This window comes from Solanum stenotomum, chromosome 1 (assembly GCF_019186545.1).
Source record: "Solanum stenotomum isolate F172 chromosome 1, ASM1918654v1, whole genome shotgun sequence".
Lineage (NCBI taxonomy): Eukaryota > Viridiplantae > Streptophyta > Magnoliopsida > Solanales > Solanaceae > Solanum > Solanum stenotomum.
The window spans coordinates 87,684,981-87,707,360 of NC_064282.1; the positions used below are offsets into that span (position 1 = coordinate 87,684,981).

The following is a 22,380-nucleotide window of genomic DNA, read 5'->3' on the forward strand; positions in this document are numbered from 1 at the left end:
CAGACAGTATTGGGTATTCACCATTAATTCAGTTTAACTTATGGTTTTAAGCTTTCACACAATATTTATTACTTCAGTTTATCTTAGTATGATTATGATATGCTAGCTCAGAGTTAGCTTGGGGTCACTCGTGATTCTAGGTCCCGTGTTTACGTCAAGGGGGTAGCCTCGGGGTGTGATAATACTAAAGCTGAATTTATCTATGTCTGAAATAAGCCTTTAACTTACTAGAGATGCTGGGACATGGCCCCAACTAACTCTAGTAAAAACTGAAACTAAAATGAAAGACTGAAATAAAAAACAAGTCTATTGTCCTCGAAGTATGAGGACTCACCATTGATGCTGCTGAATACGGATCGAGAACTAATCTACACGTGATCTGAATGCCAAGGACTCAAACCTACATCACGAAAAGATGTAGCGCAGAGTATGTGTCAGTACTTGAAAGGTACTGAGCATTCATGATAGGATAAAGCTAAACAAAGCGTACTAAGCAATGATATAATTTGAACATGATAAAGATGCTGAAATATACTGAATATGAACTAAACTGAATGCAATGACCAAGTACATAACATGTTGAGATGGAACACTGAAGTATATCTGAAGACCTAGTCAAATGTACTAGAGTCTGACTGTGGGAGCTACTACTAACTGACATAAAACCACGTGAGCTGAACGTGGAGTCTGATGTATCCACCCCATCGAGAATACCCAATATACCTTGTGAGGGGTATAAAGGAATGACTGGCATGATCACTAACTTTGATGCCCAATAGAGGGGACTTATAATCCTAAGGGGGAACGTAGTTCTAGGACTATGAGGGTGACTAACCCTAGTCCAACTCAGTGTTATGCCTACTCCCAACTGGAACTGTGTACAACACAACATAACTGAAATATACTGGATAGCTCAATATTTTGACATGATAACTGAAAATGCAACATTTAAGTACTGATAATGAAACATTTCAAATCTGAGGCATGTAAATCTGTTTATTTGTCCTAGCTAGTGTAATTCATGAACTAAACGAGTCTACACAACTAGGGTTTTGAGTTTCATGCAAAGAACTAAGCTACGATTCCACAAAAACATGATAATTTGATTAGGAATACTTTAACAGCTAAATCACAACTAATATCTAAGGTTTTAGAAACCCTAAGTCTAAGCAAGATATAGGAATTAAGAATCTGACTAAAATATAGGGACCTAATAGGTGAAAGGAACCCACTAGCGAAATCTCACATACCTGGTGATGAATTTCATGGAGAAATCTTTCAATTTTAGGGCTGGAACTGAAGAAAACTTGTTGCATTTCTTGGAGGGTTTTGGGTCACCTCTTTCTCCTCTTTTGCTCTAAGCTTGATGAATTCTAGTGAATGAATCGCATAGGGTAAGTTCTGACTAAGTTACTAGGCTTAAACTGACCAAAACTACGTAGTTTAGAAGTTAAACGACGTAGTTTAGGTGTCCAACATATAAGGGAAAAGACCAAAACGACCCTAACTTAAAAGAAGTCGGGGCTAACGACAGGCCTGACCGATGAACTGTGGATGAACCTATGGCCCGTCCTGTCATCTCGTCGTTTGGCTTCCAAGAGTTTGGAATTGGGGTCTCAACCACGGACCATTGTCCCACTTACGTTCCGTAGGTCCTGGCATGGTTCCGGACTCTTTCTGAAATTTCTGGGTGGAGTGGAGGTGGCCAACCACGGACCCCACCTACGGTCTGTGGGTGGTCCCCGTTGGTGGCACCTGCAACTTCTGGAATTCTGAAATTTGGTCTTCCTAGAATACGGGGTGTTACATATAACATCTCTACTACATATATCGATTGGATCGGGTACCATGCTTAGTACAAAATGGCTTATTAGTTGGCTCATGTATCACACTTGGTACATATGATTATTCTCCATCAATTAACAAAAAATGTTTATTGTAATGTTATTGAGCACATTTGTTGTGGTTGTTTAATCAGGATGAGGACTATAAGTCATGTTGACGTTAATGATTGTGTCCAGGAGTGGAAAACCAGCGGATTGAGTCGAATATAGATCGATCAAAACTGAGTCAAACAAAAATGGATAAAATGCTCGACTCAACTCATATTTTAAATGGGTAAAAACAAGTTACCCAATGCATAATATGAGTAAATATGGATACCCATATTATAATAGGGATCATGTTAAAAGCTTCAAAAGCAAAATCTCTTACCCCACTCTTCATCCCTCCCCCACCTCCCCTCCACAAAAAACCAATAAAACTTTTTTTTAAACAAAATTAATATTTTTTTTTATCACCCCCTTCCTGGAAATCCCCACCCCAACCCCCAACGCTTCAAAATCTAATTTTTTTAAAAATTTGTTTCTCTTTTAAACTAAATTTATTTTTTACTACCCCAGCCCCGACCCCCAATACCCCCACCGCTACCACCCCCCCCCCAAGCTCCTTCCCAATAAAATAATTTTTTTAATAGAATATTATTTTTTAGTTATCCCACACCTACACCTCAAAAAATATTAATGCCACTTCTCTTTCTTTTATGGATGAGCATCTCTTACCCATTTAACTACCTACTTTTAAATGGGTAATGTGAGTTTTGACTCATTTTATACACATTTCAAATGAGTTGTGGCTATATTTGTATATTGTCTTGTTTTACTATGTTTCGTCTATTTGGAGTTAGCCGATGATCCTACCAGTACACTGTGGATTTTATATGATGATATTGCACATGTTCTTTCTTTGTTGAGTAAAAGAACAATGTTGTGTTAGAGCAATGAAAAAAGTGTTAGATCAATGAGACAATAACCTTCAGAGTAATATGGCTGGTACGGTACTTACTTTTGTCCCTGTGGTACAAAAGAAAACTATAAAAAGGAATCTTTCTTTTATTTTCATCCAAAACTTGTTTTTCAGATGTTGAAGACTCTGTGTCTTTGGCATGTTCGTCCTTATGAATGTCATGTAGCCCAACATCTGCCTTTTTCTCTACGGTCTTACTAGTTTCACTTGGTGTAAGATAGCGTGCTCTTCTGTTATTTCTCCTTTTTTTTTCTTCTTGTGTTCTTTGATATTGTCCTCTATGATGTTCTTACCTATTTCAGCATATGTTTGTGATATGCTGCAAGCAACCTGAGGCATCTTCAAAGAAACACACATTTATATTGATGTTATTCGAAATAACATCTAACATGTTGTCCAAACCTAAGGCCAAATCATTTTTAAAACATGTATGCTGAATACAGTGAGGACATGCAATGTAAGGTATTATTTTTCTCTCATCTGCAGGCTTGTTAAAACTTCTCACCAGAAATTTCTTGGTTCTGCGACCTGTGTGTGGAGATTAATGATGTAGAATGACACTAGATTGAGAACAATGGATGATCGACTTATCAGACAGTGGAAAATTCTGGAGGGATTGACCATAAGCGGTAGAAAACTCAATGAAACAGAGGCAGACATTAAGGGAGCAGTTATACTAATCCTAAAACGATTGAACGCCATAGAAAGGAGGTCAACACCAGTACCAAATCTGAACTGTGATGAAACTAGATGTAGTATATGCATCATCGAGTGCCACATTTGTATCAGAATTGATGATACATCTCATTGAAGTGTAGTACGTTGTGTATGCAACATCAATTGTGGGTGCGCCATTTGTATCAGAAGTGATACTACATTTCTAGGAAGTGCAGGATGTTGTGTACGCAACATGGATAGAGAGTAAGACATTTGTATTGGAAGTGAAACATCTCGAGAAAGTGAAAGTCTGAACTGTTATGAAATAGAGGTGAGTAAACCTTCTGAATTTCATATTCGAGAGCCTGATTTGTTTAGTGTCTGCTGGAATTTGTGAAATTTTAAAGCAACTAGATTTGCTTGATTAAATGTACTAAAGGAATCATGTCCAAGTAGTACATGGATTCATAAGAATTAAGAGCAAGTTGTCTCTTGTTTTAATTATATATTTTTAACTAACATTGTAAAATATAATTGATATATAATTTTCAAATAAATAATATTTTAGTTGTATTAATTAACAAAAATTATAAACCCCACAACCCACAAAAAAAAAAAAAAAACAAAACGAGATATTGTTGAGCCGCCAGCCTTCAAAAATCAAATATGCAAAAGGAAAGGATGAATTTTGGAGGAAGAGAAGCCTCAATTCCTCAATAAACAATGTTTGGGGAATATGTGGTTTTCTTGCATGTTGGGTTTTTATGCGTTTTGAGCCTCGAATTGTGTTCCATTTTGGAATAAATGTTCGGGGTACTGTTTTGGGTCTCTTGTCGGAGTCAAATTCGGATAGTTCAGTGCGGGTCCCACGATTCTCGTTTTGACTCCAAAGTTGACCTATCTCCGTTTGTTGTGATTTTGGTGTCTAAACGACCGTACTAACGTTGTGACCCTATATTTGATAGAGTGACAACGTTCAAAGGTCATTTGGGATGGAAAAGCTCCGGCAAAGTGATTTAGAGCGCGCCCGGTCGGCCTTAAGGTAGGCTACGGCTTCCTTTCTATTAGATTGAGCTTAATTGTGTAAAAGCATGTCAATTGGAGTGAATTGGGGGTGGGTACCAATTTTCTACTTTATTTTCATTAGATACCTCATGTTAGGATCGATTGGCCATATTTCAGGTGTAGTACCATGTTAACCGGTTTAGTAGAGTTGCATGCTTATGATATAAATGCTATTGTATGCTTGTATGCTAGGTGTTGTATGCTTTGTTCATCCTTAAATGTAGGCATGATGTCCTTAGTATAGGTTAGGCTAGCATTGCCTTAGACTTATGCCCGTGTGAGATGGATAGCCTTGACTTTCTGCTGACGTCGTTCGAATGACTTAGATCCTTATAGAATAGAGTAGCAGACTTGAGTCTAATAGTTTGAGCCTTAGATTAGGTGTTATCGCTACTTGCTGCATTTCTGTATCTTCTCCCTCTAATTCTGCGGTTTCGACACGTTCTCGAAGTTTCAATGCATCACTAAAGGCATGGGATTGAGATAGTATAGGTTTTGATTTGTTTCTGTGATTTCTTAGAGTGGACGGCATTCCACGATGGCTATTGCTGGATTGGCTCCTATTGTAGATACCATCACCCCAGTGGTCATTCTTTCGAGCTGGGCTGGGAGCGTATTGTTGGATGGGTAGACTCGGTGATTTCGGCGATCTCCCCCGGGCCTCTCTTTCTAGCTGGGCTGGGAGTGTGTTGTTGGTTGGGTGTCCTCGGGCCACTCTTTCTAGTTGGGCTAGGAGCTGACTGTATGGTAAGACGACTCGTGATATCTACAACACCCCCGGGTCCCTTTTTCTATGTAGCGACCCTTCCGAAATAATATAAGTCAATAACTCACGAGATTTTTATACATATATTGTACTCACACTAGAACAAAAAATGACATAAAAAAAATATTACCAACTTCCAAGTACCCAAACTAGGTGGTTCATGCTTCACACATTCATTCAAAATTAGTGGTAAATTTAATATATTACAAGACTTGGGCTTACACACCCCAAAAGAACAAAACATAGAGCCATACTTATATTACAACCCATGGTGACATGATCAAATCAGTCCTCAAAATTTCATGTAAATATACAACACATAAATCATGTACAAATCCCAAGGTTTATACAAAATATAGATGCTTATATGCAAATGTGATCTTCATTAAGGCTCTCAAAATTTCCCTCTCCAATGGCCAGCTTCATGCATCCACTCGCTCATTCCCTACGATAGAAACAACTATCGCTAAGCATATAGCTTAGTGGTGTAAAACTATAGGTTCGGAGCCATCAAATTCACAAAACTACCTTTCTCAAGCCATGGGCAACATAATCGAGCATAATAAATAAATCAAGTAAACAATATATCAAAAGTATCAAGTTCGATATTTAGAGGTCCAATTGTCAAGAACGCCCATAGCACCATTTTCCAAGAGATTTAATAACAAGGCTCTCCCAATATGTACATCATGTCTTCACACCAAGCACAAACAAGTATCAAGAAGGGCCGACGCCCTGTATCAAGAAGGATCAAAGCCCAATAATCAAGAGAACCAAGAACCATATTAAAAATGGCTTTCTAATTCGTACTTAAAATGGACAACTTCCATACTTAAGACGAACTAAAAATCCAGAGTCAAGATGGCAAATGATCCGAATCAAGAGGCATGCCAATAGTGACAAAGTCACAGCCACAAGAAGGACAAGGTCCCAACAAGAGTGCCACGTGATCGAACAATCCATACAAGTGGGCGAGTTACACAAGCGTCTTCAAAGGATACCAATACAACAATGCAAAGTGACAAGAGTAACCAAGGTACCAAGATCAAATTTCAGATATACTAGCAGTTAAAAGAGTGCAAATACAAGATTATACACAAACCTCAATGCTTTAGCAAAGAAATAGTCCAATACAACTTCAAGAGTTCAAACCGTAGATCACAACGTATCAAGGTCCTCAACTTGTTCACGAGTATATACAACCTTAAAAAAATACAATTAAATAACTTCTTTAATTCCCAGCAGCTCAATAATATTGGTGTAAAATAGAATTATCATCACAAGTAAGCTTAGCCTATACAAACACGACTATGCTCCCAAAACAGTGATTTTGGCCAGCCTAGTGACTTATGTCGCAACTTAGATTTCAAAAGAAAAACGTCAAAAATAAACTTTATAGCCTTCATGAAAGATGTAGCTACACCTTTTAAGGTTGAAAATAAACAAGAATCAACGCAAAATATATTTTGTACAACAAGATATAGTCAAAACACTAACAGTTGTCCATACAGGATTTCAAATTTCAAAATCTGGACAGAACTTGTCCTATGTTGCGTCCCATATTTCGATACCATAACAGTTATATCAGAGTTTTACATAAACAGAAAAGTTGTAGGTCTAAGAATTAGCTTTCTAAATCATATTTATTCACTGTAAACGGAGTTCTAGAGGACGAGATATACATAAATTACCAAACACTACCCAACTCATGAACAAATTTCGTCACTTACCAAAATGAAATGTGTGTCTCGAATTCCATCCAAAAGAACCAAGTTTTCTCTTGTGATTTTGAAGAACAATCTATTTCGATATGTTTCTAAGGTTCTAAGGCTTGAGGAAAACGAAATTACTAAAGGAGGGGTGAAAATATATAGTCAAACAAGTGATGTTTATCCCTTGGGCAGCTGTCCTTCAAAGGTGTTGCCCAAAAGTTTGTGTGCTGCCCAAAATGCATACATATACACCTATATATATATCCCTCATCTCCTTTTAAAGTTATACATAATTCTAATTAGAATATTACGAAAATACCCTAATACAATACCTTAAATTACGATCACAATTTATGTTAAGCAAGTTAGCAATTATCACAACATTTCAAGTTCTTAAAATGAGAGTAAAACATATTGTAGTAATTAATCAATGGTAAATCGACATGCGACTCTTGGTTAATATTTTGGGGTGTTACATTCTAGGTGGGCTGGGAGTGGACTGTATTGTTCGGTGCCCCCTGGGATCACTCTTTCTAGATGGGTTGGGAGTGCACTGTTGGCTGGGTGGAGTCTGACGATTATCTTGGTTACTTTGGGCTGGTAGCCCAATTTTCTTCTTTCTCAATAGACTTAGTTATTTTGTGTATATGTCGGGCCTATGGGGTTTGTTCAGGTTTTATTTAAACTAGCATACGAGTGTACCTTCTGGGCTTATGGGGTCTAGTTAGGTTTAGCTTAGTTGTACTTAGTTTATTTCTCGTATGCTCTTATGCTTTCTTTTCATATCCATTTTGACCTCTCTGGGTCTAAATTCTATCATTTCTTATGGTTTTACCCCTTTTGCTCAATCGGCCTTTGATGTCTACTGAGTACCTGTTGTTTTGGTACTCATGCTACACTCTGCATCTATTTTGTGATGCAGGTCCCAGGACCAGTTACCAGCGGTGATTAGTTCCAGCCTTTTTTTTGCAGTTATGACTCAGAGACTAGGGTGAGCACTTGGCGATTTGGGTTTGTTCTGTCTCCTTGTTTTGTTTTAGCTAGTCTTGTTGCTTTTGAGACACGCTTTGTTGTGGTCCACTTTTGGGACTTGTACACTTTATCAGACAGCTCTGTACTAGTGACTTACAGTTTATGGGAGAGATTTCTGTATATATTTATTTTTGTTTGTTTTCGCTAATTTCTGCCCTTACGCTCATTGCTTGATGTTTTGGGTTACGGGTTGGCTTACCTACTGGTGTGGTATAGTAGGTGTCATCATGACTCGAGAAATCGAGTCGTGAAAAGTTGGTATCAGAGCCCTAGGTTCATCGGTCTCACTTGTACAGAGCTAACGTCTAGTTGAGTCCTGCAGATCAGTGCGGAGACGTTCGTAACTTATCTTCGGGAGACTACAGGATGACTCTAAAAAGATTATTTTCTTTTTTTTCACTTTTGTTCAGCGTATGTCTTATTGGTTCCTTGAAATTTCATGTGTTTCACTCTTTTGCAGGATGGATCGCTCGCGAGGTGGCGCGGTTGGGGGCGATACACCTAGGTCCGCAGACAGATCCCCAAATTGGGGTAGACGCTGACCCCGAGGTCAAGGCAAGAACGCAGCCCCAGCCCGAGAGAGATAGGAGGATCCAGAGCCAGTAGCAGACCCTCCAACAGCTCATATACCAGCTCCACCGGTGGGGCGGGGGCCATCCCAGCCACCACCCACACTAGTTCTGACTCCAGATCTCCAGGCTGCTAATGCATAACTCTTGGGGTATGCTTGGGGGTATGCAGCAACCACTCGCCCCAGCTACACCAGCACCAGTACCTCAGGATCAGCCTATAGTGAGGGCACCTCAGGTCCAGGTACCACTTAAGGAGTACAGCCCTTGGCAGCGGACTGACCTATGCTGCTTAAGGACCAGAAGATGCTTGGTGTGTTTCTCAGGTTGACACCACCGAGGATTTCTAGGCTTTTGGGTAATGATGCCCACGAGTTTCTTACTACTTTTTGTGAGAGGCTTCGCACTTTGGGTCTAGTAGAGTCTAGAGGGGCCGACTTCATCGCTTACCAGCTAGATGGGCCTACCAGCCAGTGGTGGCGCATGTTCATGCAGACCAGGCCAGTTGGATCTCCACCGATGTCATGGGATGAGTTTTCTGAGGCCTTCTTGGCCAAGTTTATCCCTCGTAGTGTCAGAGACCACCTCAGGGATCAGTTCTGAAGGTTGAAGCAGGGCTTTACATCGGTGGCAGAGTACGAGCCTAGGTTCCATGAGCTCTTGTGTCATGCCAAAATGATATTACCTACAGAGAAGGAGAGAGTAAAGTGTTTTGTTCATGGGTTGAGATTGCAGCTTCGGCTTGAGGCCTGTTCGAGTCAAGGCCGCGATGCATTTCAGCCAGGTTCTTTAGACCATGGTCGTCGTTCTTCTGGAGTTATCCTCGGCAAGGTTGCTTTGAGTGTGGTGAGATGGATCATTAGGCCAGGGATTGTCCTCAACATAGTCAGATTGCTCCCGGTCCTCAAACAGCTCCCCCAGCTTTACCAGGACCTCCAGCTAGAGGTCATGGTCAGGGTCAGGACCGTAGAGGTGGTAATCAGGGCATACGGGGTGGTCCCCGAGGAGGAAGGTCAGGTGGTAGGTTTGATGGTCAGGGCAGAGGCAGACAAAACCATTTCTATGCAGCTCCAGCGAGGGTGGAGGCTGAGGCATCAGACAATGTGATCACATGTACGATTATTTTAGGGAAGCAGCCCGCCTTTGCTTTATTTGATCCGAGCTCTACTTTTTCTTATGTTTCTATTTACTATGCCTCTCGCTTGAGTATGATTTATGAGCCTCTAGTAGCGTTGTTGCGTGTGTCGACCTCTTTGGGTGAGTCTTTAGTAGTGGATCAGGTATTTCGATCTTTCTTAGTTACTATCCAGAGGTGTGACACCCAGGTTGACCTTATATTGCTTGACATGGTTGATTTTGACGTGATTCTGGGCATGGACTGGTTATCCCCTTGTCGCACTATTTTAGATTACTTCTCTAAGACTGTTACCTTAGCCATTCCTGGTATTCCTCCAGTGGTATGGCAGGGATCTCATAGTAGCACACCAGTTAGGGTTATCTCTTTTATCCAGGCTAGGAGGCTAGTGGCTAGCAGATGCTTATCTTATTTGGCCTATGTGTGTGATGTGAGTAGGGAGGTCCCTCCAGTTGAGTCAGTTCCTATTGTTCATGACTTCTTAGATGTGTTTCCTACCGACCTACCTGGCCTACCCCCAGAGCGGGATATTGATTTTCCGATTGACCTTGAGCCGGGTACTCAACCTCTTTCTATTCTACCATATCTGATAGCTTCTGGAGAGCTCAAGGAGCTTAGTGTTCAGCTTCAGTATCTCTTGGGTAAGGGATTCATTAGACCTAGTGTATCACCTTGGGGAGCTCCCGTTCTTTTTGTAAAGAAAAAGGATGGTATGATGCGCATGTGCATTGACTATAGACAGCTGAATAAGGTGATGATGAAGAATCAATATCCTTTGCCTAGGATTGATGACCTATTTGACCAGCTACAGGGAGCTTCAGTGTTCTCTAAGATTGATTTGAGGTTCAGTTACCACTAGTTGAGGATTAGGGCAACGGACATCCCTAAGACTGCATTGAGGACCCGTTATGGCCATTATGAGTTCTTGGTGATGTCTTTTGGGTTGAATAATTCCCCAGCTGCCTTTATGAACTTGATGACACGCGTGTTCAGGACTTATCTTGATTTATTCGTCATAGTCTTCATTGATTACATTTTTATATACTCACAGAGTTAGGGTGATCATGAGCAGCATTTGAGAGTTGTGCTCCAGACTTTGAGAGATCAACGGTTTTATTCCAAGTTCTCAAAGTACCAGTTTTGGTTAGACTTTGTAGCGTTCTTGGGGCACGTTGTATCCAAGGAGGGCATTATGGTAGATTCGGCGAAGATTGAGGCTATTCGTGATTGGGCTAGGCCCACCTCAGTTTCTAAGATTCGGAGCTTCGTCGGACTAGCAGGCTACTACATACGATTTGTGGAGGGTTTCTCTACCTTGGCAGCACCTCTGACTCGATTGACTCATGCTGATATTCCCTTTGTTTGGTCAAGGGAGTGTAAGCTGAACTTTTTTAGGCTCAAGGAGTTATTGACCACCTCTCCTATATTGACTCTTCCAGTTAAGGGTAAGGGCATCACGATTTATTATGACGCATCTGGCGTTGGTTTGGGTTATGTATTGATGCATCAGGATTAGGTTATTACTTATGCGTCGAGGCAGCTTATGATCCATGAGTGCAACTACCCCACCCATTACTTGGAGTTGGCGGCGGTAGTGTTCGTGCTTAAGATTTGGAGGCACTACTTGTATGGAGTTCGATGTGAGATCTATACCGATCATAGGAGTCTTTAGTACATAATGATCCAGAGGGACCTTAATTTGAGGCAGCATCGTTGGATTAAGCTCCTGAAGGACTACGACCTCTCTATTTTCTATCATTCGGGCAAGGCGAATGTGGTAGCTGATGCCTTGAGCCAGAAAGCTGTGAGTATGGGTAGTCTAGCTAGCCTTCTTATCTATTGAGGAGCGACCCTTGGCTTTGGACATTTAGTTCTTAGCCAATAATATGGTTCGGTTGGATATCTCAAATTTTAGACGCGTCTTGGCCTATATGGGAGTTCAGTCTTCTTTGCTTGATAGGATCCGTGGTTGTCAGTTTGAGGATGAGGCCTTGGCGGCCCTTGGGATCAAGTGTTAGCGGGTGATGGTGGTCAGGCTACCTTAGATCCTAGTAGAGTGTTGAGATTCGCCAACCACATCTATATCGAGAGTTGGGGATTTGGTACGGTTGATACTTTGTGAGGCCCATGAGTCTAGATACTCTATCCATCCAGGCATAGCGAAGATGTATCATGATTTGAGGCAGCATTACTGGTGTAGTGGCATGAGGAGAGATATTGTGGACTTTGTTTCCCGTTGTTTGTGCTGCCAGCACGTAAAAGCCGAGCATTTGAGGCCTAGTGGTGAGTTTCAGAGATTACCCATTCTGGAGTGGAAGTGGGATCGCATTACTATGGATTTTGTGGCTGGCCTACCGCAGACTTCTAGAAGTGTTAATAGCATTTGGGTCATCGTTGATCGATTGACCAAGTCAGCACATTTTATTCCTGTTCAGTCTTCATTTAGCATCGAGAGGTTGGCTCGTATCTACATTTGGGAGGTGGTTTGACTTCATGGGGTGCCGATTTCTATTATATCATATTGGGGTTCTCATTCACATCTACATTTAGAGGACCTTCAGGATGAGTTGGGCACCCGGGTTGAGCTTAGCACAACTTTCCACCCGCAGATTGATGGTCAGTCGGAGCGTACTATTTAGGTCCTTGAGGACATGCTGCAAGCTTGCGTTTTGGAGTTTGGTGATCATTGGGAGCAGTTCTTACCTTTGGCGGAGTTTGCGTATAACAATAGCTACGATTTTAGAATTCAGATGGCCCCGTTCGAGGCCTTGTATGGTAGGCGTTGTTGCTTCTAGTGGGTTGGTTTGAGTCTACAGAGCCTAGGCCGTGGGGTACAGATTTGATTCAGGAGGCTTTGGACCAGGTGAGAGTGATTCAAGATAGACCCAAGATGGCTTAGAGTAGGCACTAGAATTATGGGATCGGAGGCGTCGACCTTTGAGATTCTTTGTTGGTGATCGGGTATTCCTCTGTGTACCTCCCATGAAAGGCATGATGAGGTTTGGGAGGCAGGGCAAGCTTAGCCCCAGGTACATTGGGCCTTTTGAGATACTCCAAACAGTTGGGGAGGTTGCTTATGAGTTGGCCCTACCTCTAGCATTTTTAGCCATCCATCCGATTTTCCATGTCCCGATGCTACGCCGGTATGTTCCTAATGAGTCCCATGTGCTCCAGTATGATGCAGTTGAGTTGGATAACCATTTGACATTTATAGAGGAGCTAGTTGCCATTCTAGCTAGAGATGTGAAGAGATTGCGCTCGAGAGTCATTCCTATTGTTAAGGTCTGTTGGAGGCATCATCCAGTCGAGGAGGCTATTTGGGAGACCGAGCAGGAGATGTGAGAGCAGTTTCCCAGCTTGTTTGAGCCTTTAGGTACTTCTTGACCTTTACTTTCGCGGACGAAAGTCCTTTTTAGTAGTGGATATTGTAATGACCCTCATGGTCATTTTTTTGGTTTGCCTTTTTATGTGTCATTTAGAGCGTTCATGTAGCGACCCCAAGTCATTTATGACTTGTTGGACAGTTCGGTCACCTGGTCATTCGTTTGGTTATTGTGCGAGTTTTAGTGTTTTTGGAGCTTATGAACCTTGAACGATCATTTTCGATCAAAATTTCAAGAAGATGACATCGGAATCCAATTCTGACGATTCTATCAACTCCGAAAGGGTCATTTTAGGCTAGTAGCATGGTCGGCATGACTCTTGTGGTTTTCAGTGTGAGTCGGTGCAATTAGGTGTTTTAACTTTAAGTTTAAGCCTAAGTTTGACTTTAGTCAACATTCTGAGTAAATACGCCCGGATGAGAATTATGTCAGCGCGGTTAGCTCCGGGATGTCGAGTTTGGTCTAGGTTGACCCTTCTTTTGTGTCCCGAGGTTTCTGAGATTATTTCGAGCCCTTTTGTGGTTTTTGACTTAAAATGGCAGTTGAGTGTGGGACTCACTTTTTGTTAAGATAACCTCGTATGGAAATTTTGTTGTACCATTGAGTCCGGAATATCGAATTTGGTATGGTTGCATCTCGTTTGCGTGCACGGGGTTCCGAATGAGTTTGGAGCACCCCGTCAGAGTTTTTAAGTTTTCAAAAAATATGTTGAAAATATGATATATAATGCAGAAAATCAGCAGCCTTTCCAAAACTTTAAAACCTCCTAGCTCCTTCATCTCTGAACCGATTTAGGCAATTCGAAGTGCAGAAGCTTTGTATTTTCGGTGGCTTCACTGTAGAGTGTTCAGAAGTTGTTGGGTGCATGTCGTTCGAGGTAAATTTTGCGATAAACCTGACTGTTGTAACCTTTTTCAAGTTCTTACTTTTGGCTTTCTTGAATTGGTGTCATCTCACTCATTTTAGCTTGGTTTTGGGTGATTCAAAGTCCCACGTGTTGGATATTATCGTGGCTACGTCGTGGAGTGTTCAAGGAGTGTTGGGCACCATTCGATTCTTGAAAATTCCGAGTTTAGACTGCTGCATGGTTTCTTTTAAGTTGATTAAAATGTGGTTTTCTTTCATGTTGGGTTTGCTGCGTTTTGAGCCTCAAATTGTGTTCCATTTTGGAACAGAAGTTCGGGGTACTGTTTTGGGTCTCTTGGAGGAGTCAAATCTGGACATTTCGGTGCGGGTCCCACGATTCCCATTTTGATTCCAAATTGACATGTCTCCGTTTGTTGTGATTTTGTTGTCTAAACGGTCGTACTAATGTTGTGATCCTATATTTTATAGAGTGACAGCGTTCAAAGGTTGCTCGGGAAGGAAAAGCTCCAGCAAAGTGATTTGGAGCGCGCGCGGTCGGCCTTAAGGTAGGCTACGACTTCCTTTCTATTAGATTGAGCTTAATTGTGTAAAAGCATGTCAATTGGAGTGAATTGGGGGTGGGTACTAGTTTCCTACTTTACTTTGATTAGATACCTCATGTTAGGATCGATTGGCCATATTTAGGGTGTAATACCATGTTAACCGGTTTAGAAGAGTTGCACGCTTATATGCTAAATTCTATTGTGTTCTTGTATGATATAAGTTGTATGCTTTGTTCATCCTTAATTGTAAGCATGATGTCCTTAGTCTAGGTTAGGCTAGCATTGCTTTAGACTTATGACCCGTGTGGGCTGGATAGCCTTAACTTTCTATTGATGTCGTTCGGATGACTTAGCTCCTTGTAGATTGGAGTAACAGAGTTGAGTCTGATAGTTTGAACCTTAGATTAGGCACTATCGCTGCTTGCTGCATTTCTGTATCTTCTTTCTCTAATTCTGTGGTTTCGACGCGTTCTCGAAGGCTCAGTGCATCACTAAAGGCGTAGGATTGAGATAGTATAGGCTTGGAGCCTTTTCTGTGATTTCTTAGAGTGGACGGCGTTCCAGGATGGCTATTGCTAGATTGGATCCTATTGGAGATACCATCACCCTCGGGGTCATTCTTTCTAGCTGGATTGGGAGCATATCGTTGGCTGGGTAGACTCAGTGATTTTGGCGATTGCCCCCAGGCCTCTCTTTCTAGCTGGGCTGGAAGTGTGTTGTTGGATGGGTGTCCTCGGGTCGCTCTTTCTAGCTGGGCTAGGAGCTGACTACATGGTAGGATGACTCGCGATATCTACCTCACCTCCGGGTCCCTCTTTCTAGCTGGGCTAGGATTGGACTGTATGGTTGGGTTCCCCCTGGGGTCACTCTTTCTAGCTGGGCTGGGAGTGCACTATTGGCTGGGTGAAGTCTGATGGATTATCTTGGTTACTTTGGACTGGGAGCCCAGTTTTCTTTTTTCTCAATAGACTTAGCCATTTTGTGTACCTGTTGGGCTTATAGGGGTTTGTTCAGGTTTTATTTAAACTTGCGCACGAGTGTACCTTCTGAGCTTATGGGGGTCCAGTTAGGTTTAGTTTAGTTGTACTTAGTTTATTTCTTGCATACTCGTCTTTTCATATCCACTTTGACCTCTCTGGGTCTAGATTCTATCCTTTCTTATTGTTTTTACCCCTTTTGCTCAATCGACCTTTGATGCCCACTGAGTACATGTTGTTTTGGTACTCATGCTACACTCTGCATCTATTTCGTGATGCAAGTCCCAGTACCTGTTGCCAACGGTGATTAGTTCCAGCCTTCTTTTGCAGTTGTGACTCGGAGACGAGGGTGAGCACTTGGCGTTTTGGGTTTATTCTGTCTCCTTTTTTTGTTTTAGCTAGTCTTGTTGCTTTTGAGACATGCTTTGTTGTGGTCCACTTTTGGGACTTGTACTCTTTATTAGACAGCTCTGTACTAGTGACTTCCAGGTTCTGAGAGGGATTTTTTTGTATATATTTATTTTGGTTTGTTTTCGCTAGTTTCTGCCCTTACGTTCATTGCTTGATATTCTGGGTTACGGGTTGGCTTACCTACTGGTGGGGTATAGTAGGTGCCATCATGACTCGAGAAATCGGTTCGTGACAATATCTCTCTCATAAGAACTCGAAATCGAGCAAATTCAGCGGCGTTGGAAAGATAATTCAATTATCTTTCCTACGGTATCTGGTAGCACACCTAAATCATCATGATCTAGGAGTTACAGTCGTTTGAAGTTGACCCAAAACTCATACTTAACTTAACTTTGCCAAACTTTCCAAATTTGATTATTTCCAAAAATGGTTTCTTCCAAATTCTAGTTCTTTCTAGTTCTTTCAAATAGCGAGGTGTTACAATAAGTACAGATACACTGGTAAGTAAAATCATTCTATCATGGGAGGATATATTCTATTAACCTCGAGTACTTGAGGAGAATAATTTCATTAAGGAGACATTGTGCATTCAGTGGGCTCGATTTTCTTTTTTGAGAAAAATATTTTGTATATTATTTTTAATTTGTTTCTGATTCTATTTTTTGTACTGCTTTAATTTTCTAGTTTTGAAAATATTGTTTAAACTTTGTTGTTTCTTATCAAGTTCTCCAAAGTTTTTGTTCTAAGTATCTTAGGAATACAGGATGAATAACAAATCATACTCACACATAACAACCTAAATTGTCTTACACCAAACATGTAAAAAAAAATCTAGAATCAAATAAACTAAACGGAAAAGGGTCATATTTGCCTTATACTCTTAGAAAAGGGTCATATTGATATGTGACTTATAATTAAATGTTACGATTCACAGAGTGCAATAAGCTTTCATGTAATAGCAGTAAAGTTTCCCATAATCACATTATCATGTATTTTACGTTGGACACAAGACACGTCTTGCTATTAATGCTGAAGTTAAATGTTCAATATAAATAAATTACACAATTTTTTTTGTGAAATATCATACACAAATTGGTGTTTCTCTTGTATTTTCATGCACAAGGTTATGTCGTATTTACATAGACAATACCAATCTAACTTACACAAGCATAATAAGAAACAAATGGAAGAAGCAAAATGCATAGCAGATAAAACTCAATGTCTCACCAAAACACAGAAAACAAAATACCAAACTACTGGAGATAGAGACAGCAGTATATGTGATCCTTCCGCATTCTCATGTTCTCGGCTCTCAGTGCTGCACACGAGCTGCGACCCAAGCTGATAAACACTCCTTTCTTGGTGCTCAGTTGGATCCAGAGGCGTATCCAAGAGGGGGTCCCCGGGTTCACATGAACCCATGCTCTCCTCCTGAAATCATATATAGTAGTGTTATATTTTTTTAAAATATTTAAATATAGATATGTGAACCCATATTTGAAGTATTATACCGTGCGATTAGGTTGAGTGCACCTCTCTAAGTGAGGTTAGAAATTTGAATCTTTTAGTTATCTTGTTTTATTTTCCTTTTTAAAATTGGGTAATGTCTCTCTAAGTGGTTTGGATAGATAAAAATAACTTTGGACCTATAATTTTAAAATTTTAATTATTTTTAGTGATAAGAACCTAAATATTAAATCGATCAAATTTATATCTTAGATCCACCTTTTTATAATAGTGCACCCATCATCCCAAAATCCTGAATACGCCTCTGGTTGGATCATACAACTCGTGGCATAAATGAGAGGGGACTTATTCCTGGTCAGTAATGCTGGATGTCCCTGATACCAGCAGCAATATAAAATCTTGGTCAGAAACCAGTATTTGGCTGAATTGGCAATTATCCAGGCTGTGGTGCAAACTTGCTTTCTGGAAGCAAGATTCCAATGGATGAACTTACTGATTCCAGCAGTTGTAGAAGCTATTGAAATTAAGATGATAGTATATTGGGTCATATTTTTCTCTGTTGAAATTTGTCTTGTAACTAAGTCCAACTTGATTGAAAACCTGAGACTGGCGGAGTCTCCTATCAATGATTTCAAGGTCTGTTTTGGAGACGAAAAGTCCAATGATCTTTTAGACTTTGATTTTACAAAAAACAACTATGCCCGCCCCTTTTCCGGAAAAAAAAAAAAGCGACAGTATCACGGCAGTGCTGAGTCTGTACCAGTAAATCCACTTCACTCTCACTGTCCACCACAATCCTCAGTCGGTGTTGATCATTTCTGAACAGCTCCACCTGTGCAATGGCATGGATGAAGATTAAATCTTAAACACCTATCATCTAATGTGACGCAAGATGATGGGTATAAAATTAGGGCTAATGGGTAAAGAAATTAGGGCCATGCATTTTCACATTAGTTGGGTCGGATTTTACTAGATATAATACTAAATAGAAAGTAATTTTATAATTTAATTATAATAAAGTATATACACATGGAGCCATGTAGACGCCATGTGGACTCATAAAAATGGTGACATGATAAATTAATTATATAAGGGCAAATACGTACTCAAAGTTGGATGATAAGGGCAAATATATCAAAAAAGTATGACGAAGGGTAAATATGACCCTTTTCTAAGAGTACAAGGGTAAATATGACCCTTTTCCGTAAACTAAATCATCATAAAAAAATTCAACTTTATATTACGAAAAATGGAATTGATATTTCATCGGTGTTAAATTTACAATGAAAAAAAGAAGGATTTTTTTCTCTTTTCTATCTACTTTTATTTTCCTAACTATTTAATTTGCTTCTAATGCGAAAAAAAAAAGACTAAACTCTAAAAGTCATGTTTCGATAAAACCAGTCATTCTTAGAATTGAATCCCTTACTTGTCTCAAATTCCTTCTCTTGAGTGTTCCTCCATAGCCAATACAAATTTAAAATGTCATCATTCTTCTGGCAATTCTCCGTTTAATTATCATATGGGGTGGCATCATTTCATCATCGTCATCTATGTACTCGTCTTTGAAAAAAGCTATATTTTTTTCATTGAACAATGAAGTTTTGTTCATTGCTATGGAATTTGTATCCTACTTCATGATAACTTTTCGTATCATGGATACCTTGTTGTTATAACGATAAATTTGAAAGTCATATTCGTCTTGTTCTTCTTTCTTATTAGCTAGATTTCGAAACTCCAGTTCATGCTCTTGAGGAATAAGCACTTCCCTTTTCTGAAATTCTTCATCCATTAAAAGAGAAGGATGAGAAAAAATGAAATATTTTTTTTGGAATGAAAAATTTGAAGTTGAATTAATAGGAAAAGGGGGTTGGAGAAGGGAAACATATAGGGAATTAAAATGGTTAAGTGTCATGCTAAAAAACATGGGGTGAGCTTTAGCATGACACTTAACCATTTCCATTCCATATATATATATATATATATATATCCCTTCTNCCCCTCCTCCTTTTCCTATTAATTCAACTTCAAATATTTTTGTTCAAAATAAAATATTTCATTTTTTTCTTATACTTCTCTTTTTTATGGTTGAAGAATTTCAGGGAAGCAAAGTGTATTTTCCTCAAGAGCATGAAATGGAGTTTCAAAATTTAGCTAACTAGGAAGAAGTAGAAGATGAATATGACTTTCAAATTTATCGTTATGACAACAAGGTATCCATGATATGGAAAGTAATCTTGAAGCAAGAAACAAATTCCATACCAATGAACAAAGCTTCATTGTTCAATGAAAATAAATACAATTTTTTCGAAGATGAGTACACAGATGATGATGATGATGATGTTGAAATGGTGCCTCCCCGTATGATAATTAGACGGAGAATTTCGAGAAGAATGATGGCAACTTTAGTTTGTATCGGCTATGGAGAGATGCTCAAGAGAAGGAATTTGAGTCAACTAAAGGACTCATTTCTAAGGATGGTTGGTTTTATCGAAACATGACTTCAGAATTTAGTCTCTTTTTTGGTATTAGAAGCGGAGAAAAAAATTTGTTCTTTTTTTTCATTGTAAATGTAATACTGATGAAATATCAATTCAATAACTTTGTGTACTTATGATTTTTTGTATGAGTACGAATTTTAAATTAAGAATTTTAGAATTGAGATCAAACACAAAGCTTGTTAAAAATGAATAAGAAAACGAAGACATATAAAATGGGAAAAGACTAAATATACGAGGTATTAAGGGAAATTTTAGTAGCTAAGTTGGTTGACTACCTGAAAACTTGTTGATGAGAGTTTGATTCCCCACTATGTAATCTCCTTCCTCATTTTCCTTTTCAATAACAATTAAAAAAATATTGTTAAAATAAATCATACTAAGGAAAATCAAATCATTCAACATTCAATGAACAAATAAATAGAGTTACCCTATTTAACCAGTATTTAAATAATTTCAATCATATTTTCTGATATCTTCATCTTCATTCATTTTCTGGACGATTGTTGAGGAAAACATCCTCTCAGATTTTCGTATATTCATTCTAAATTACATAGTAAATGGATAACTGAGAAAAAGAAGAAGTAACTGAAAAAAAGAAATTCAAAAATGACAAGGAATTCAGAAATGACAAGAACGTACAAATTTACTGGCGAACAGTCGGTGCTTGAAGAGTTGTTATGGCTTTTGGCTGAAAGGGAGAGAAATAGGATAGTTAGGTGGGGGGGGGGGGGGGGGGGGGGGGGGGGGGGGGGGGGGGGGGGGGGGGGGGGGGGGGGGGGGGGGGGGGGGGGGGGGATTGGAAAAGAGGAATGTGGGTCACTTGGTTAAATAGAATGAAAGGTGGAGTTTACGAGGAACAATTGGATTGGATTTTGGATATTTTTATGGGTCATGAATTGGATCAATTTATGAGTTAAAATTGGATGTGAATTTTGGCTAAAGTTAGCATAATTCAACCAATTTTTCTGAAAGAACTTGATAATTTTATTTAGGCTTATTATTTAAATATTAAAATAGTACAATGATAATATAAGATGATATTGAAAAAATCGTATAAAATTTATAATAATAAATATAATCATTAGTTGATTACAGAATGACAAGTAAATATATGTAATTTTATTAGAATTAAAAATGTAATTAAAATTTTAAGAAATGTGTATAATAATAATAAATAATAATGTAATATAGAGTGTTGGTTTGTTAGCATTTTAATATTAATATTTTATTATATTAATTTGCACCTTTGTCCGTTTGGCAGTATCTATACTTACTATGTGAGGTGAGCATGTAGCATGCATTTTAGGAGTTACAATCCTCACTCATAATGTGACATTTCATCTACAGTCAGCTAGGCTTTATTGCCATTCTTCATTAGTAATAAATGTTGTAGAGAACGTTGGGAAGTTATGGTCTTTGTGCAGTATCTTCCTTTTGTCCGTTGAGTCTTTGCACGTTAGTGGCCTTTAGTTGCCCATTTTACTTCACTCTTTATTCCCCATTATTCTTTGTAACATATGTAACTTCTAAGACCATTATCTTCACTATTTACTATCACATTATCTCCTTATTCATTGCTAGGAAGACTTCTTGTAGTATAAATAGTGGTGGTCTTCATTTGGTTGAGAGATACAAGAAAAATATAGAGTGAAAGAGTTAGTCAAAAAGAGAGTTCTTATTAGTTGAAGGGAGGTGTTCTTTTTGTGGAGCTTTGGACTCAACTCTTGTCCAGAGTTGTTGAGTTATACTTTGTGAGGGCTATTGTATCCTGGAGGGGACAAGTCAAGAAGGACTACTGCTGGACCGGTGAAAACATTTGCTGCAGTAGGCTAGAATCTCCTTAAAGAGAGCGAGATATCCGCGCCTCAGCCTGAAGAGATTTATTTCTTCATTTTTTATTTTCAATTGTAATCTTGTATTTTTTGTTATCTTGTAAGTTTTTCACTAACAATTTTAAGGAGATTCAATATGGCTACAATTGAAAAAAATGCGGATGTCAAGATGGGAGACCTTAACAAGCCATTTCGGTTCAATGGTAACCATTTTAAGAGATGGAAGGGTAAAGTACTTTTCTACTTGAGTCTTCTCAATGTTTCTTATGTGTTAACTGAGAAGAATCCTAATAAAGTAGACATCACCTCTATGAATGATGATGAAACTATTTCTCATCTAGAGAAAGTGGAAAAGTACGATGGTGATTCCTATAAGTGTCGGTATTATATTCTTAATTGTCTATCTGATAATTTTTATGATTATTATGATAGAACTTACTCTAGTGCAAAGAAAATTTGGAAAGCATTGCAGAGTAAGTATGATACCGAAGAGGCTGGAGCGAAAAAATATGCGGCTAGTAGATTTTTTCGTTTCCAAATGGTGGACAACAAATCAGTGGTAGACCAAGCTCAAGACTTTATAATGATTGTTGGAGAGCTAAGGTCCGAGGAGGTAAAAATTGGAGATAACCTTATTGTTTGTGGCATAGTAGATAAAC

At 39.3% G+C, this 22,380-nt stretch overlaps 1 pseudogene; it reads left to right on the plus strand.

Annotated features, from left to right (window-relative positions):
- Window positions 1–15,300, plus strand: part of LOC125858254 (uncharacterized) — a 34,513-nt pseudogene extending 19,213 nt beyond the window's left edge.
- Window positions 15,301–22,380: the final 7,080 nt, after the last annotated feature.